The sequence below is a fragment of the Hemicordylus capensis genome, chromosome 13, assembly GCF_027244095.1.
Source record: "Hemicordylus capensis ecotype Gifberg chromosome 13, rHemCap1.1.pri, whole genome shotgun sequence".
Classification (NCBI taxonomy): Eukaryota; Metazoa; Chordata; class Lepidosauria; order Squamata; family Cordylidae; genus Hemicordylus; species Hemicordylus capensis.
The window spans coordinates 8,740,040-8,754,084 of record NC_069669.1 but is presented as its reverse complement, the minus strand read 5'-3'; the positions used below and the strand labels follow the sequence as shown (position 1 = coordinate 8,754,084).

Here is a 14,045-nt window from a genome sequence, read left to right as displayed (position 1 = left end):
TGCAAAATGGACAGGCAAGTTAAAAAGACGCGTGCGGTGCGGAGAGACGGCAACTCCTTTAAAGCCTCGCGGACTTCCTGGCTCTTCTGATGTGCCGTTGCTATAGGAACCAGGGCTGGAAAAGACAGCCGTTTCCCCTCGCTTTGATGCAGGCATAAGGTCTGGATCGTTTGGGATTCAGTCCCGACCTGCAGAATCACGCCAGGCAGCTCAGCCTTGCAGGAACCTGTAGAATTAAATTCGGCAGTGAGGCACTGCAAAAGCGTGCTCATGTTAGGAGGGAGGGACGTAAGAAGCTGCCTTGTGGTACCGAGTCAGACCCATCTAGCTCAGTAAGGTTACAGGCAGGGGTCTATCTGGAGATGCCAAGGAGGGAACTTGGAACCTTCTGCAGGCAAGCAGGCAGGTGCTCTTCCCAGAGCGGCCCCATCATCCCCTAAGGAGAAGATCTTCCAGTGCTCACACCGGCAGTCTCCCATCCAAATGCAAACCAGGGTGGGCCCTGCTTAGCAAAGGCAACCATTCATGCTTGCTACCACAAGGCAACCTAATGGGGCATGGGGAAATAACTTGACTAGCAAGCCAGAGGTTGCTGGTTCAAGTCCCAGCTAGTATGTTTCCCAGACTATGGGAAACACCTATATCGGGCTGCAGAGATATAGGCAGATGCTGAAAGGCATCATCTCATACTGCGTGGGAGGAGACAATGGTAAACCCCTCCTGTATTCTACCCAAGACAACCACAGGGCTCTGTGGGCGCCAGGAGTCGACATCAACTCAGGCACACTTTTCTTTTACCACAAGACCAGCTCTCTTGGTATCTAACCCAGCTGCTGTCAATTTATTCAGCTTGTTCACACTATAAGAAATAGGGTAGGACAAACATCCTTTGCAGGCAGGAATCTTGCTCAGCCTTATCTTGGAGAAGCCAGGGAAGGAACTTGGAACCTTCTGATCTTCCCATAGTGGCTCCATCCCCTGAGGGGAATCTCTTGTAGTGCTCACACATCAAGTCTCCCATCCATACGCAACCAGGACAGACCCTGCTTAGCTATGGGGACAAGTCATGCTTGCTACCAAAAGGCCAGCTCTCCTCCCATCCCCTTGTTTTTTTACAAGCACACGATCACAAAACAGGAGCCGGTACAGCTCCTGAAGTTTCTCATCGTGTGAACACGCCTATTATTTATTAGTTAAATTTATATCCTACTTTTTCTCTCCAGATTTTTAAATTTTTCAGTTTTAAACAACTTATTTTAATAGTGGTTTTAGCCTAGTCTGTTAACTTTTTAACCTTTCGATATCTTTACTCTCAGAGACACTTAAATAGTCAGCAGTGGTCCCTTAACTTTTCTTCATCTCTGTGCAGAAATAGGTTTTGTTCTGGGCAGCAGTATCAAGGCAGTGTGTGCACACCTGCATTCAGAGTGGGGCCTTCCTGATTCAACCTGAGCGGGATCTAATATGAACGGAGCGGACATCCAAAAACTTGTGAGCGCGCGCAGGTGTGCACGCCTTAGAGGGAACCGTGGTAGGTCAGAGTTCTGCTCTGTACCACACAGGCTTCTGTATCCCATCCTTGTCGACACTTGAAAGATCTCGAGTCGGCTTTACATAGAATAACTCCAGGTGGACACAGAGCTCTTAGCCAAGCATTTTCACTACGTAACGAACACAGTAAGCAGAGAGAGCAGATACAACAGCCTGACTAGTAGAGTGAGACCTCACTGAAGATTCACTAAACCAAGGGTTCCCAACCTGTGGTCCATCTGTTGCTGAACAACTCCCATCAGCCAATAAGTTGTGGTTGCGGGAGATGGAAGCTGCTGTTCAGCAACAGCTGGAGGCCATACGTTGGGAATTCCTGCTCTAAACAATCCAAACATATCTAACACCCTCCTCTAGTTTACCTTCACAACAACCCTGTGAGGTAGGCTAGGCCGAGAGATGGTTGGTCCAGGGTCAATCAGTGAGTTCCATGGCTGAGCAGGGATTGGAAAACTGGGTCTCTGCGGTCTCTCCCGCCTGTGAACTCCTTACACGGCTTGCAGGTTCTCCAAATAAGCGACTTCAGCCCAAGTGTAGGTAACTTGGGTGGACATGAAGCAAAAGCATAAGCGAAGGTAAAGAGGCAGCGCTGGCAAAGGGCGGAGCAGAGCCAGCCTCAGATTAGCTGGCACGAGCCAATAGAGTGCAAACACAGAAGCACTCCTCTAAAGAGATCCTTTACACACCAGCAATTACGAAAGAAAGAAAAGGCCACAATTCTCTCTGGGAAATTCCAACAAGTTGATACAAGCGACACCTAAGAGGTCTAGGACAGAGAGAACACAGGGTTCTTTGCTTTTCCCTGACTGTGCGTTCTCGGAATGAAGAGCCTTGCGGTTACGACAGAGTAATCCGATTCGAGGAAGACCACCTTCCCGATACTGCTATAGCTCTCCTGGCCAGATCTGAGCAGGACACACACAGGCATTAGATTGTACCTGCGTTTAGAGGTCTGTACACAGGCATACGTTTATGTGTGAATGGCTGGACCTGGGTTCAATCAAAGGCAACTCCAGAGGGGGAATTTAATTGGCAGTTTCGCCAAGTGAACAAGGAAATTCACAGGCAGGAACTTGCTAATTGTTACAATAAACTTTTAATGTAGGCCCCAACTCCAAGTTAAGTGGCACAGAGGGGAAATTTTTGACAAGCAGAAGGTTGCCGGTTCGAATCCCTGCTGGTATGTTTCCCAGACTATGGGGAGACATGGGAAACACCTATATCGGGCGGCAGCAACGATACAGGACGACGCTGAAAGGCATCATCTCATACTGCGTGGGAGATGGCAATGGTGAACCCCTCCTGTATTCTGCCAAAGACAACCACCGGGCTCTGTGGGTGCCAGGAGTCAAAATCGACGGCACACTTTACCTGCTCTTACAGCCATATTTCAGAGGGAAGGCTGAGAGATACCAGATTTGGTGAGATCCAATGAGATCAGAGTCATGCCAAGACCTGGACTAGGGGCTTCGCAACTCTTAGCACATGCTCTTCACCACCACAGTACATCAACATCAAGAACGTCTTCTTCGTCATGAATCCCACTGCCCACTGAGATAATCTGGAGAGGTCCGTCTGCATTTGCCAGTGGCACGTCTGGTGGATACTCAGGGACGGGCCTTCTCCGTTGCTGCCCCGAGGCTTTGGAATGCGCTTCCCTGCCGAAAGAAGAGCCTCCCCATCTCTGGCAGCTTTTAAAAAGTCTTTAAAGATGCATCTGTTCACCCAGGCTTTTAATTAATATTGCTTTAATGCTGTTTTAAAATATTGTTTTCAAAATTTTTAAATTGTTGTAATGTTTTAAACTTTTTGTTTTTGTTTGAACCAACGTTTTGCTTTCTGTTCTTGTTTTGCTGTCAACCGCCCAGAGACGTAAGTTATGGGTGGTATAGAAATATACTTACTAAATAAACAAACAAACGAATAAATAAATTGGAGGGGGAACCTTGCAAGCACAGGGAGTGGCAAATCAGCCACAGAAAAGGGGAGAAGGGGGAAAGATCACTACAGAAGGGTGCCTCCCTTCCCCAGCTTCGCCTCTACTCACTAGGCCAGGTATGACTCACGGCACTGCATGAGGCAGCCGAGGAATATTGCAAACGATTCCGGGAAGGAAACATTCTCCGAGGCACCAGTGACTCGCCTCCGAAACAAGCACAGAAGCGGAGCATCCAAATGGGCGGCAAAGAAATCGCAGCCGTTCCCAATGCGAGAGCCGGCGTTCAGCAGAGAAACTCTCTTAGCAGCGAGAGGAAGTGGCTACGCTGTGAGTCACCGAGAAATAAGCGGGCAAGTTGCTTTGGGGCCAGAACGCCCACTCAAATGGCGGGAGCAGACGCCACCATCCTGCTAGAATCAAAGGGTCCGTCAGGAATTGGCACCGGAGAGATTTTTCCTCAGGCACGGGGATGTCCTTTCGAGGCAACGCCGGGGCTCCTAGCCTTTATACAGCACACTAAGCCACCAACCTGGTAGCCAGATCTTCAACTCCAGTGCAAGCAACCTAAAGCAAATCTGCTCCCTTTGTAGGGATCCACAGATCCCCAAGGATCCAAACAACTAATGACAACGGGTACAGCAACCAGCCTCAGAATTGACATTGAAGGGGTGGGTGGCTTCTGCCTTTTAGGATCGACCATCAACAGGAAAGGATCCAGCAGTCAAGAAATACGCCACAGACCAGCACTTGGTAGGGTTGCAATGAAGGCCTTGGAAAGGATATTTAGATGCCGTGACGTGTCTACACCTACAAAGATGAGAATCGTCCGGACAATGCTTTTCTCCGTGAGACTCTACGGATGCAAAAGCTGGACTTTGAAGAAGTTTTGATTCAGGCCAAACTGCTTCAGCAGACTGCCCACAACTCCTTTCCTTACAGTGAGAAGACAGTCACAATTGTAGCCAGGCAGCATCTGTTTAAAAAGAACTGCCGGGAAAGGATTTTAACTCCTCTCCCTGCAGTAACTAAGGTACCTGCTCCCAGCTGAATCGACCCACCTGACTAGATCAGCTAGGAGGGCTCTGCTCTGCCTGCCAGCACCTGATGAGGCTGTTTGTCAAGCACACGGGAGCAGGGCCTTCTCAGTGATTGCCCCCAGCCTGTGGAATTCGCTCTCGGCTGAGATCTGCATGGCTCCCTCTCTCCCAGCCTTTAGGAGGAAAGTGAAGACTGCCCTTTTTATTCAGGCTTCCGGCCAATGAGCTGCCCTTTGCTGAACAGGTGGCTCTCGTTATGCAGGGTCCCTAAACCAGCAGTTTCACGTATCCGTGGTCAGGCAATGGAGACCCAAACTTGGTATATGCACGTCAAAAAAATAGTAGGAATTCACCTGTCTGAGGTTCCTAAAGGTAAAGTTGTGCCGTCGAGTTGGTGTCGACTCCTGGCGACCACAGAGCCATGTGGTTTTTTTGGTAGAATACAGGAGGTGTTGACCATTGCCTTTCTCCCATGCAGTATGAGATGATGCCTTTTGGCATCTTTTTATATTGCTACTGCCTGATATAGGTGTTTTCCATAGTCTGGGGAACATACCTGCGGGGATTCAAACCAGCAAACTCTTGCTCCCTAGGCAAGTGACTTCATCCAAGGTTCCTAGGTGGTCGGAGATAGATAGATAGATAGATAGATAGATAGATAGATAGATAGATAGATAGATAGATAGATATGCGTGTGTGTGTGTACACACTACGGTTTTTAATCTAAAAATCGCCAAAATTGGGGGGTTTGTGGGGCACTGCTGAACAACTGGAGACCAAAAGACGGCACTTTATTTCTGTCATTTCTTATTTCTGCCATTTTTAGCCTTTTTTCACCTCCAGGAACCAATTTCCATTGCCTCAAGGTCTCGTTATCCGCGGTTCTGTTATCCGTGGTTGTAGCCGAGAATGGGACCCACGCAGATCAAGAGGGCCACCTGTATATATTCTGTTCCCAGCCCCGCTTTTCAACTTGTTGTTAACCGCTGTGGGGTTGTAGGACGAAGGGCAAAATGTAAATGAAAATATAAATTTATGTCTGCTACCGATGAATCTGGCCACCTTTCCAGTCCATCAACACATTCTTAAGTGATGAATCTAACCGATTAATGGCCAAAAGCTTACAACCCTGATAATGAAGAAGCTGACAAAACTGGGAAAGCCAGACGGCAGAACTCTCCATTTTCTCTTCCTGAGAAGACAGGAACAGCCCTGGTGGATCAGGCCCCGGGCATCCCGTCTCACACCGTGGCCCGCCAGATGCCGTTGCTGCACTGCAACTGAGATTCAGGGGCCTCTCGCCTCTGAGTCTGGAGGTAGCCTCTGTCACCCACCACTGGAGTTTTGGGATCGTTCACCCGGGAGCAGCCTGCAGGCATTTGCAGTGGGAACCAGAGCCAAAAGGGAAAGCACCAAAGGTGGCCAAGATCCCAGGGCCAGGCAGCACGTCAAGGATGAGTTGGACTGGAAATGACAAAACCAAGACTGTGCGGGAAGGCCGTGACGCTTGGCGTACTATGGCCATTTCGGAGCCCAGAGGGAAACCAAGAGAGTGAGCTCATGCAAAGGCTGACTTCATCTTGAGGAACTCAGCAAAAGAGGTCTCGGGCCAAGCTAATGCTGCCTGCAGTTCAACACCCCGTCCTGACCATTCTTCCAGGACAAAAGCTCCTTTATCCTCTTCCCCACCTTGGTAACCATCTTCACGTCAAAGCCCTCTTCTCCCGCTGTTAAAATATTGACCAACTCATTCAAGCCCTCTTCACAAGCACCTGAATGTTGATTCTGCTGCAGAGACAAGAGGACCTCTCTCTCTCTCCCTCAGAGGCACAGGGTTGGTTATCTGGGGACAGGCCTCTTCAACCCAGGGTGGCCCCACCCCGCCGGCACCACTTCCGAGGCTTGCCAACTCACTCCAAGGTTGGGCTGCAGTCTCCGGGAATCAACAGGTATCCCTAGACTCTAGGTGGCTCTCGGAAGCAAGCCTGGAGATCTGGAGGCCTGGGATATAGGAAGCTGCTTTACACCGAGTCAGACCCTTGGTCCATCTAGCTCAGTATTGTCTTCACAGGTTGGCAGCGGCTTCTCCAAGGTTGCAGGCAGGAATCTCTCTCAGCCCTCTCTTGGAGATGCTGCCAGGGAGGGAACTCGGAACCTTCTGCTCTTCCCAGAGCAGCTCCATCCCCTGAGGGGAATCTCTTACAGTGTTCACATGTAGTCTCCTACTCAAATGCAAACCAGGGCAGACCCTGCTTAGCAAAGGGGACAATTCATGCTGGCTACCACAAGACCAGCTCTCCTCCCATAGAGATTGGGGAAAATATCGGGGAAAATAGGAACGTAAGAAGCAGCCTTGTACAGGGTCAGACTATTAGTCCGTCTAGTTCAATATTGTCTACACAGACTGGCAGCGGCATCTCCTAGGTTAAAGGCAGGAGTCTCTCTCAGCCCTATCACATGCCGGGGGGGGGGGGCGGGGAATCTCCAGGAATAGCTTTGGTCGCAGATGGTAACCACATTCCTTCTGTTTCGAGTGCGTGGTTTTTCTCAGGCCTCAACACCCAGGGATCCACAAATTTAGGCTTAGTTCGCTAGCCAGCCATTATTTGTGGTTGCCACCAACCCCCTTTCTTCCCTCAGATCTTTTTCTGGCACACAGGCAGCGGGCTTAGGAGAGAAGCGGCATCTGGATTGGGAGATGGTAAGAAACACTTTTGGGGCGGGGACTCTCCTCCTACTCAGAAAGGATTCCTGCTGTGTTTTTTTTTTACTTCTCAACAATAGCAGTGGAAATGAGACCTCTGGTGAAATCTGTGCAGTCCTGGGTAGGGATGTGCGAATCGATCCGGGTAAAAATTATTTGTACCCGAGTCTAGCTGATTTGGGTGATTTGGAGACAGAACAAATCGCCCCTGTGGTCCATTGGGTAGATTCGGGTCCAAATCAAATCGCCCCAGATTTGATTTGAGATTCGGATTCCTCTTATAATTTTCCCCAGATTCCCAGCTTTCATTATTATTATTTTTTTAAAGCTAAGCTCTAGCCCTTGTAGGAGTGAAGTTATGGAGCAAAATGTGCGGTCACTATTTTTCAGGTGATGGATGGACAGAACCAGGCGGGGAAGGTAGTAACCTGCCCCTACATTGCTTGGTCATCCCTCCTGGTCAAACTCAGGGGGCATGCTTAAATTTCCAGGCGCCATGACTAACTGCACCTGGGGATTGTTAAGCCCTGGTCTACCTGCAGACCTTGATTTGCAGAAGGAGATGGGGCTAAATGCCATCTAGACTTACCCCAGGCTGCCCCTTCCCACACTCATTTGTACCCAACACCAACACCACACCTACACAATCCGAGCCACAGCATGCTAGAAGTGAGGACAGAGTGCAGTATATCATGCTGTAATCAGGTTGAAGTGCAACAGATGAGCTGATCAAACAAACCAAATCTATACATTGTCCAGAAAAGCAATTCAGGCCCGTAGTCAGTCTAATTGTTTGGAGGCAGGTTGCCTAGATGTGTGGGGATCACATGTCCCCGAGTTTTCCCTTTTTCATGGAAAAACGTTCCCCACCCCCAAGGGGAAATGGTGAGGAAACTGGTCACACATATACTTGGATTTTTTCCAGGCCCCTTCACATCTCTAGGGGTCTCAAAAAAAGTGGCGGGGGGGAGGCCTTATCCAGCTCATGTCAGTCCTAAATGCAAGCAACATTCGGTTATAACCGGCCCTATCCACCTCCAGTGACTGTTGCTGGTATCTATCTTATGTTTCATTTTCGATTGTGAGCCCTTTGGGGACGGGGAGCCATCTTATGTAATTGTTATTTCTCTGTGAAAACCGCCCTGAGCCATTTTTGGAAGGGCGGTCTAGAAATCAAATCAAATCAAATCAGTCAATAAGTAAATAAATAAATAAACTATGCTTGCAAAGAATTGGGGGCGGGGGGGGGCAGAGAAAAATTTAGAAAGATTTTAGAAAATTCCGGTACAGGGTTTGAAGCAATCCCACCCACCCCTTTCGCACCCATCACTTATTGCAGCATGCAAAGCAATTACTGCTACATGCTAATCCCGGAAAATGTGCAAAATTCCAACTACGGAAAAGTCAACTATTTGAGTAGGGCACTATATCTAGGCCTAAGTGCTCTTATGAGGGCGTTAATCCTAGGTTGGGATCGTTGTTATAACAACTAGGGTTATAACAACCACCCCAGGTAGCAGGGACTATTATTCTCTTACTCAACAATAATAGTTACATAATAGCTGAGCGACTTCCTTCTGAGTAAACAATCTTAGGATTGCAGTCCACATTGATAAACTGTGTAGACGTTTTAAGGAGACAGGAAGAAAATAACTATCTTTGTAAAACACGGGTTGCATTTCATTAAGTACTGGGGAAATGAAGAACAGGATGATTCTCTATCATTTTGCGGAGAGCTGGTCTTGTGTTAGCAAGCATGAGTTGTCCCTTTTGCTAAGTAGGCTCCACCCTGGTTTGCATTTGAATGGGAGACTACATGAGTGAGCACTGTAAGTTATTCCACTTAGGGGATCAAGCTGTTAAGAACAACCCTGCTGGATCAGGCCTAAGAACTATCTAGTCCAGAGTTTCTTAACCTTGGGCCCCCAGATGTTGTTGGACTACAACTCCCATCATCCTCAGCCACAAAGGCCATGTCTGGGGATGCTGGGAGTTGTAGTCCAACAACATCTGGGGGCCCAAGGTTAAGAAACCCTGATCTAGTCTAGTATCCTGTTTCCCACAGTGGCCCACAAGGTGTCTCTGAGAAGTCCACAAGCAAGAGGTGAGAGCATGCCTTCTCTCCTGCTGTTCCTCCCCTGCAACTGGTATTCAGAGGCATCTTGCATCTTGACTATCTTGCATCTTGCCTCTGAAACTGCAGGTGGCCTACAGTGAGAGCCAGCGTGGTGTAGTGGTCAGAGTGCTGGACTAGGACCAGGGAAACCCGAGTTCAAATCCCCATTCAGCCATGATACTAGCTGGGTGACTCTGGGCCAGTCACTTCTCTTTCAGCCTAACCTACTTCACAGGGTTGTTGTGAAAGAGAAACTCAAGTATGTAGTACACCGCTCTGGGCTCCTTGGAAGAAGAGCGGGATATAAATGTAATAATAATAATAATAATAATAATAAATCAATTAAACAATTAAAATCAGTTAAACATTAAAATCATTTAAAACCAACACTAACATCCTTTTACTCTTATGTCAATAGCTAGAATGTAAGTTCCTCAGGGCAGGGACCCATGATTTCAATCTTTGCAATGCACCACGTACAGCAGGGTTGCACAACTTGGGTCTGCCAGTTGCTGCTGGATTACAGATCCCATCATTCTTGACTACTGGCCACTGTGGCAGGGGATGATGAGATCTGTAGTCCAACAACAGCTGGAAGACCCAGGTTGTGCCATCAGGATGATTCAACAAATGAGAAATAATAATAATGGTACAGGACAGGAGCTGTATAAGAACATGGTAGTGACATTACTGGTTTCATTTGAGGCATGTATATTCCACCTTCCTTGTATAAACGTTTGTTTAAAACAGCAAAACAAACCCACACTCCAGGGCAGAAGGACAATGCAAGATCAATTCAAAAGCAACCAAATCAAAAAAGGAATCAAAACACAGATGCAAAACAGGCGAAGCTAGCAACACAGAAGCAGAATTCACAATCCAACCAATAAACACAATCAATACAAAAAGGTCTTGCAGAATAAACGTGTATTTCAGTTGATGCAGATAAACAGGCAGGGAGGAACCAATTGCCTCAGCCAAGAATTTTAGAGTTCTCGTTGCATTTTAAATGGTTTTCATTATGCTAATATTTTAATTGGTTTTCTATTGTGAACCACCCAGGGACATAGGAAGCTGCCATATACCGAGTCAGACCCTTGGTCCATCTAGCTCAGTATTGCATACCCAGACTGGCAGCGGCTTCTCCAAGGTTGCAGGCAGGAATGTCTCTCAGCCCCATCTTGGAGATGCTGCCAGGGAGGGAACTTGGGACCTTCTGCTCTTTAAGGGGAAGATCTTCCAGGGCTCACACATCAAGTCTCCCATCCATATGCAACCAGGGCAGACCCTGCTGAGCTCAGGGGACAAGTTAAACAGCCAAAGCTGAGCAGGCCTGGTGTAAATAATACTCGGCAAGACAGACCAAAGGTCGGACTCAGTAGAAGGCAACTCCGTGTTTTCTGTGTCCCTGTTCCTTTCAATGGGGCTTGTGGAGAGATCTGGCCCAGGATCCAGTCCAGTCTATAGCCCTATTCATACATTAAGGCTGTTCTCACAAGCAGCCGACCCTGGATTCGGGCCACCTAGCCTGCCCAACCAAACAAAGCTTCCAAGCACAGTTATTAGCAGAGGTTCAGGTTGTGAGTGCAACTGTAACCTGACTGCCAGGATCGCGTGCAAACTCAGGCAACATGATTTCCCCCCCTTTCCTAAGCAGGGTCTGCCTTGGTTTGCATTTGGATGGGTGACTACATGTGAGCACTGCCTGCTCTAAGACATATCCCCCCCCAGGAAATGGGGCTGCGGCTCAAGGGTAGAGCATCTACCTGCAGGTCCCGGGTTCAATCTCTGGCATCTCCAGGCAGGGCTTGGAGAGCTGCTGCCAGTCAGTGCAGACAATACTGAGCTAGACGGACCAGGGGTCTGACTCAGTGGGCAGGGGTTGGGGCTGGAACTCAAGAGCAGAGCATCTGCTTTGCATACAGAAGGTCCCAGGTTCAATCTTTTAAAAAATTGCTAGGTTTTAATCTCTGGTTTATTTTTAAATCATGAAATTGTTCTAAGTTTTTGTATAGGTTTTTAACTTGTTTTATGCTGGTGCATAACTCCGGACTCCTGTCCGAATCCCCGGAAAGCAGCCCCTGCCAGTCAGTGCCGACAATACTGAGCTAGCTAGACCAAGGGTCTGACTCAGTATGCAGCAGCTGCCTACGTTCCTATGCCAGCACAGGCCAGAACCTGCCAGCCGGGCGGGACGTGTTCACCTGCAGGCGGAGCTGCATCTATCTGTCAGAGTCCACTTCCCTGAGTCCAGCCGCCTCCGTGCTGGGACCAGAAGGCCCATCCAACCCACCAGAGATGGGAGATCAGCAGCATTTGTGGGGGGAGAGCATCACTCCGAGGGCACCTGGATGGTTTGGACCTCTTTCGTCTCAGTGGACGAGGCTCTCCGAAGGAGGGAGGGAGGTCACATCTAAGTGGACGGCTCATACTGCTGTTTATGATACTTCTTTTTTTTTAAGCCAGGGAAGAGGGAAAAGGGAAGGTTAAGGGGCCCTCTGGGGCCAGGATGCCACCCCCGTGCCATCCTCTTCAATGCACCAGAGAGTGGCCAGGTTTTCTAGGGAGGGGCCAGGAGGAGGGCAAGCTCAGCTGCAGCAGCAGAGAGGGGCAGGGGAGGGCGAGGGGGCTGAGAGGCAGGAACGAGGAAGAGACAGCGCTGTCTATGGGGAAGAAGGAAGAGGGCGCAGGAGCCGAGGGAGGAGGAGGAGAAAAAAAACACCCCGTTTGGAGAATTCTTTGTATGCCGGCAGTGAAAGGCGGGTCTTCAAAACTGGAGGGGGGGGGGGCGGAGTGCGGGGGGGTCGTGGCCTTCTGCAGGCACACAGCCCCCAGGCTGGGGTGGGGGGCAGCCCCACGAGGAGGGCCCCCAGGGGCAGCGCGCCTGGAGAGACAATGGAGAGGGCGCGGGGGCAGCAGCAGCAGGCAGGAGACGGGCTTGGGCGGGGAGGGGGGACCCGATCCCAAGGGGGGGGTCGTCGCGGGCTTCCAGAGGGAGACGGGGCACGGCTATGGGGCGGGGAGAAGGAGGAGGAGGCCGGCCCGGGGGAGCCGATGCACGGAAGGGCGGAGAGGCTGCTTGGAACCGGGAAGGCGCAATTCGGGGGCCGGGATGGGGAGGGAGGCGCTTACCGGCTCAGCGCGGCGCTCCTCCGGGCCCCTCCGCGGCCGGCGTCGCCCTCCCGAGCGCTCCTGAAGCTGCTGCCGGCGCCGCTGCCATCCTGGCTCAGGCCGGGGACAGGGAGGCGGCCACCGGGAGCCAGCTGATGCGTCCGGGCGCCGCCTCCCGTGACGCGCCGCCGAGGGAGGAGGCAGGAAAGGCCGGCAGGTGCCGAGCGACGGCGACGGCGGGGCTGGGCTTGGCGCAGCTCCTCCCGGTGGTGGTGATGCTCCTCCGCAAGGGCACCCCAGATGCGCACACGCACCCCCACGCTTTTGCGCAGCTGACTGGCACGCGCACGACGGTCGCCTCGCTTCCCCCCCCCCGCCACCACCACCCGGCAGAGCTCCTGCGCAAGGGCTCGGGGGCTCAGCTGGGGCTGCCCCGCCCTCAGTCACGGCGGCCCGATCCGGAGCAACGCCAAAGAGCCAAGGCGTGCCTCTCCTCTGGGAATTCAGTGAGGCCGGCCGAGCAGGTGGTGTTGGACTACAACTCCCATCATCTCCCACCTTTGGCCGGTGTGGTTGGGGATGATGGGAGTTGTAGGCCAACACCACCTGGGTTTTCGTGCCCCAATATGCACCACAATATGCTAACTTCCTGAGCATTCTCGCGTGTTGTTGAACCATCAGAGTGATCTACATACTTCTCTATAGGGTCAAGATGTGAGCATCTTGTTCACATCTAGTTGCTTGCCCTTTAAAAACCAGCATATTTTTCTCATAACTTTATGCCACAATGTGGAAGGAAGGTGGAAAAGCCTCTGGCTTAAAATTCAGAAGCTACATTTACCTCTATCGCTGCAATTCAAGAGAGCTGCATGTGTGGACAGGGTGGACCAGATGCATAGTCGTCTGCAGGACTTGGGGGCAGGAGACAGCAAAGCCAGCAATCCTATATTTTGCCTCTTCCTGGGAGTATGCCCCATTGAATTCAGTGGGAACTAGCTCTGTCCAGGGGGAACTCAATCTAGCTCATGGTATATACCCCAAAGTTTCTTCAAAATTCCCACTGCAGCACTGCTGAAGAGGCAAGCCACTCGTTTTAAAATTCCAAACTGAAAAATGACTTGCCTCTTCAGCATGTAGTGAAATGTTTCAAACATGTATGTGACCATGACCATAGCATCAAAACCAATGTCAGACTTAAAAAAAAACCTTACCAGGTTCCTTTCACAGAACTGATGGGTCTTGTGTGGTGAGGAAATGAGTATGTGGAATTGACATCATTTTCTAGCAAAAACTGTCCATTTCGTCTGACTCCCGTCTTCTCCATCTCCATCTCCATCTCCTGCTGCTCCTCATCTGAAACAAGCTTTGTGCAGGCGTGGCATCTGGATGACCTAGAACAGAGCTGCGTAACTTTGGTCCTCCAGCTGTTTTTGGTCTACAGCTTCCAGTGGTCAATAGTCAGGGGTGATGGGAGTTGTAGTCCAACATCTGCTGGAGGCCAAAGTTGTGCAGCCCTGCCCCAGACAGAAATAAAATGCTACAGTTCTCTCCTTGCTGTGAGAGACCTGGGAACTCCCAGGCATTACAAAT

At 50.2% G+C, this 14,045-nt stretch overlaps 1 protein-coding gene across 1 annotated transcript in view; it reads right to left on the bottom strand.

The window, feature by feature from the left end:
• The window catches only part of ABCA3 (ATP binding cassette subfamily A member 3), an 83,583-nt gene extending 70,968 nt beyond the window's left edge, over positions 1-12,615 (bottom strand). Inside the window, exon 1 of the mRNA XM_053276354.1 lies at positions 12,477-12,615. The gene's annotated coding sequence lies outside the window, so the exon portion shown is untranslated. The remainder of the gene's footprint in view (positions 1-12,476) is intronic.
• Positions 12,616-14,045: the final 1,430 nt, after the last annotated feature.